Source organism: Puntigrus tetrazona, chromosome 11 (genome assembly GCF_018831695.1).
Source record: "Puntigrus tetrazona isolate hp1 chromosome 11, ASM1883169v1, whole genome shotgun sequence".
NCBI lineage: Eukaryota > Metazoa > Chordata > Actinopteri > Cypriniformes > Cyprinidae > Puntigrus > Puntigrus tetrazona.
The window spans coordinates 11,281,011-11,286,218 of record NC_056709.1 but is presented as its reverse complement, the minus strand read 5'-3'; the positions used below and the strand labels follow the sequence as shown (position 1 = coordinate 11,286,218).

The 5,208-nt window shown below is 42.3% G+C and overlaps 1 protein-coding gene across 4 annotated transcripts in view; it reads left to right on the top strand.

Annotated features, from left to right (window-relative positions):
* mafgb (v-maf avian musculoaponeurotic fibrosarcoma oncogene homolog Gb) overlaps positions 1–5,208 on the top strand; it is a 17,874-nt gene continuing 12,666 nt past the window's right edge. Inside the window, exons 1-2 of one of the 4 annotated variants that reach the window (XM_043252849.1) lie at positions 1–554; positions 1,731–1,825. The gene's annotated coding sequence lies outside the window, so the exon portion shown is untranslated. The remainder of the gene's footprint in view (positions 555–1,730; positions 1,826–5,208) is intronic. The other 3 variants (XM_043252850.1, XM_043252848.1, XM_043252851.1) reach the window with 3 other exon arrangements.

Below are 5,208 nucleotides of genomic sequence, written 5' to 3'. Positions count from 1 at the left end.
TATTTATTATTATTTTTTTTGCAGTCGTAATACACAACAGTTAGAATTATGCAATAAATGCTCTTTTGTGTTTATTACATTTATTTAAAAACATCCATGGGCTAAAATCACGAATAGCACTAATTCACCAAAGCGGCATGGTTTTCTTGACGGAGACGCGCGCTCCTGTAACCATAGCAACAGCAGGCTCCAGCGCGTTTCCGTCAGAAGCAGTCCCTCAGCCGCGCGTTACTTTAGGAACATGTCTCTACTCAAGCACACAACACTTTCAGCAGCACCTATAAGTAAAAATGCTGCGCTTAATGTAGTTTTGTGCACGCGTCTGCGCGCTCGGCGTGCGCGTGTCCCTTTAAGAGTCGCGCTGGCGTTGCGTAGATCCTTCATGAATGAAACCACGTGACCAAAGCAAATCATATGACGTCTGGCTTCAGCGCGAGAGAAAGAGGATCAACACGGTCACAAATTCGCCGACAACAGCGATAAACTCCAGGCGGATCGTCCCCGGTTCCGCCGCGCGCCGTGACCCGCTGCTCCGGACGATCCCGACGCGTTCGGTGAGTGCGCTTCTGAACGCGCTGAAGTTGCGCTCGGAGTCGCTCAGAGCTGTTTTGCTGAGTGTGCACGACACTGCGTGTGTGTGTGTGTGTGTGTGTGTGTGTGTGTGTGTGTGTCAGTTTTTTTTTTAGTGCAGAACACGAACCATTTACAAATACATGCGACACACGAGGCTCTGGGTATAGAATGACATCCAGAAACGTAACGTTAAATTAAAATAAAACGATGTATCAGTTACGTGTTGTATTCACTCTGCTTGTTTAATATAAAAATGTAAAAAAAAAACAAAAAAAAAAAAAAACGTACGCACGCAGGCTATTTAAAAAAAGTCATCTGAGATATGTCAGCGAATTACTTTAGTCTATTTTTATTTTATTTTATTTTTTGCAGGACCACAACAACATGCATCATTTATTATATGTCGAGTGAAGTCCTTAGCGGTGCATATTACTAATAAACTTTTACATATTCACGGATATGTCATTTACAAAATACCTTCATTTATTTAATATCCGATTTTTGTTTTAAAGGAAACATTGATGTGCGTCGCCGGCTACTAATATCCATGTGCTGCTGAAGACCGGGGTCACACATGTCAGCGTTTTATTTTTTGCTTTCGTTTTTGCAGCATCACAACATCGCGCGTCGGTGGATCTCAAGCGCGTGCGTTCCGCTCTCTACCGCGAGCGCGTTCTTCCCCGTCAGAGCTGACCTGTCGCTTGGAAAATGCCGTTGTGGCGATACGGCGCGAATCGGTGTGTTGTTTACTACGAGTGTCAGGGTTCACGCGCGCGCGTCGGTCGTCTGTCTGGCGACGTGACGCCGCGCCGCGCGTTAAAGCGGGACGCGCGTTTTTAAAGGGCTCGCGGTGCTGAATCATCACGATCGGGTCATTCCGCTCAAAACCCCGCCACACACACACACACACACACACACAGAGCCATGATGACAGCGAGCAGACAAAGGGCTCATCGATACACACTCACACACCCCGATCCGTGATCGCTCGCCGGTTCCGGTCGGCTCTCACCGTCGCTTTCCATTTGAAACGTCTGCAGAAATCAGCGGGATTCGGCTCGCGTTATATTTAGAGTGTGTGTGTGTGTGTGAGAGAGAGAGAGAGAGAGAGAGAGAGAGAGAGAGAGAGTGTGTGTGTGTGTGTGTGTCTCCTCTAGTCAGCCAGAGGTTACACAGCAACACAAACGCGCGGATCTGTGAGGAACCGAACCCACTGGTTCATCGGAACCGCCTGCGCTGGAACCGGATCGAGGTGCGTTTTTAGTCTCTTCTGGTCTTTTGTCTGTTTTAGTCCTTTAATAAAACCGGACCGCGGTACGGGGATGGTATCAGGTGGTAAAACCGTAACACTTTTGACAAACACCGCGGTTTTGTGTCATTGACAACATGATTTTAAGAACCTGTCTCGTTCCCAATTGTTTCAGCGCGCTCCCTTGGTAGGGAACACGCTACAGTTTGAGACAATAAACCGGTTTTGCTGTAGAAAGTACAAAAAGTACTAAGGTACAGTGGCTGTAAATATATATATAGCGGCACTTCAGCTAATACTATCTTTGTCTCGACACGTCAGGTTGTGTGTGTGTGTGTGTGTGTGTGTTTGTCGTAGTTTTATTCGGCGTCCGTCGTTTATCGCCTCATCTGCGGCTGACAGTTGACAGTTGACGGTTGGGTTTCGTTCCCGCGCGCGCGCTCCGAGTCGCGGAGCGGGCGCGATTTCAAATCAGCGCCGCATCAGCGGCGTTAACGAGCGGGCATGCTGATTCATCAATCGCCGACGCGAGCCCTGACGCGAGCCCCGGGAACCGGGGCGTCATGGCAACACGGCACCTTCGGAGCGCGCGAGAAACCGGGCGGCTTTCGAGGCACGGGGAGAGCGCGGGACGCGGGGACGGCTTTACCGCGCTCTCACGCGCGCGCGGACGGGTGTATAACGTATAACGCGTGCGAAGTTGTTTTCAGCAGCGTTAATGCTTTTATCGTCGGTAGGATGTTATTCACACACAGCTGCCGTTTCTTCTTATTTGTTAAATCAGCTTTTAGTGAGCGAGCTGGGCTTCTTCACGTCTCACACATAATGACTTTTCATATCAAATGATTTTTACTGAGAACTTGGACGGAAGATACCTTTTTTACATCATATTTTTCTTTAAAAATATTTTTTTTTGAATATCCAGTTTCTTTGCATTTTAACCTGCCATTCCACGGAAGTGTATATCATATTTTTCTATATTTTATTCTGCACTAAAATTGTAATTATTATTATTATTATTATTATTATTAACACCATATTTTGTTAAATTTTAAGCCACTTTTTTAAAGAAAGATTAGCCTTCTATATCATACTATGCTATTAATAGATAAAGTTTATATTTATATATATATATATATATATATATATATATATATATATATATATATATATATATATATATATATAATTTTTAATTTTTAAAATAATAAGAAAATTTTTTAGCTTTACCATATTTTGCTAAATTTCAACCTGATTCCACATGATCGATGTTTTTTGTTTTAATTTAATTCTTCCCATTTAAGCACAATTTAATACGAAATAAAACACCCCAAAAACATCCCACACTTTAACTAATTATTATTAACAAATCGTTTTTCGCCTTTATTTTCTCTCGTGGTATTTTGCTAAAAATGATATATTTGTCTAATATGTCATTCTGCTGCGTTCAGACCCGTGCATTTGTGTTGAAACAGCCGTCAGAGCGTTGAAGTGCCAGAAACGCTGCTCTTCCGGTGCAGGAACGTGTGTACGGGCTCCAGAGCCACAGAAGTGGTACCCAGCAGCAGTACCTCGGTGCTTGTTCCTACATGTGTGGAACCACGTCAATCCATTTAGACCCTTTTAAGAGCCCGTTTACATCATTAACCGGAAATCTCCCAATAACAATTCCAGCTAATTGTGATATTTGTGCAATTAGAGTCTGAAGCGCGGAGCCGGAGAGGTGTAATCTGATCAGGAGCGCTCTTAAAGCGGCTTCTGAGTGAAATCTGCTGATGCTGGAGAGCGAGCGAGCGCCTGATTGAAGTTGTGGTGAGCGGGAGAGGGCTGTGTTTTTGTCTTTAAGGCATTCGGTGAAAGCGCTGAGACGCCCAGAAAGCGGCCTGTCTCCTGACAGATGGTGTTTGCAGCAGTTCCTGGTGATCTCTGCTCCGAGAGAGACGCCGTCGTGACACGGCCGTGATGAGGATGAGGAGGAGCATGCGTTTAAGTGAAGGTGTAAAGAACCGTTTCAAACGGCGTGATGAACGAGAGAGAGAGCGCTGAATGCTGCACTCGCAACTTTTTAAAATGCGAGACTTGCATCACCAAAAGAAATGCGATCGTTTGCATTTACAGTAAGTGTTTTGCAACAGATTGCAGTTTCTGTTCTTCCTCTTTTTTTTTACTAACAGGTAGTTTTTCTGCTTTTTTCTTTCTTCCCCCAGCAGAATACTCTTCCTCTTATTCAGTGCAATGCGGCTGTGTGTGTGTGTGTGTGTGTGTGTGTGTGTGTGTGTGTGTGTGTGTGTGTGTGTGTGTGTGTGTGTGTGTGTGTGTGTGTGTGTGTGTGTGTGTGTGTGTGAGTGTGTGTGTGTGTGTGTGTGTGTGTGAGTGTGTGTGTGTGTGTGTGTGTGAGTGTGTGTGTGTGTGTGTGTGTGTGTGTGTGGCTGTTTGATCACATCAGTTTCTCTGAACAAAAGACCTATCCATCCTGTTAAGTCTGAAAAGCTTCACATATTTTTACGTTTTCGTTCGTCCTGCAACATTAAATTAATTTAAATTTAAATTAAATTTAAATTAGAAATTAAAAAAAAAAATCAGATAATTTTTTTATATATTTAATGTAAATGTTTTATTTATTTATTTAGACTGGAAAATATGTAAAGTTAATATTTTATATTTTTATTTAATATAGTTTCATATTTCATATTTGTATTTAATATTTTTCATATTTAGTATTTGTATATTTTTATTTAATATTTTTCATATATCATATTTTAATATTTTTATTTAATATATTTTCATATTTAATATTTGAATATTTATATTTAATATTTACATATTATAAATTGTAAAACAAAGTGTTTATTTTAGTGTTATAATTTTTATTATTATTATTATTATTATTATTATTTTTGTATATTCTCGAGAGGTATTGTGAGATTCTCAACAGGAAGTCAGTTACATCTGTTCTGAATTTGTCCTATTTTGTCCAAACATCCTTAATTTATTAGAGACGGATATTTTTAACAGGAAGTTGTCAGCGTGAGTGATGAGTGTTTGTGTCTGTGCTGAGGACAGGTGTCCTTCAGAAAGTCTCTCTCTCTCTCTCTCTCTCCGTTCCTCTGTTTAATAAATATCTCTCGCTCGAGCTTATGAGGACAAATGAACATTGTTCAGTATTCAGTGCAGGAGATGAGCCTGAGATTTATTACCTTCTGTGGGGGAATCGGTGAGCTCCCGCCACGCCAGACGCGCTTCTCACACACACACACACACACACACACACACACACGCATGCAGAGCAGCAACAGTTTGATGTTTGTGTTTGCAGTTTGAATTCACACACGTTGGCCTTGAGGTGTGTGTGTGTGTGTGTGTTTGTGGGCAGATCTGGGTGGAGG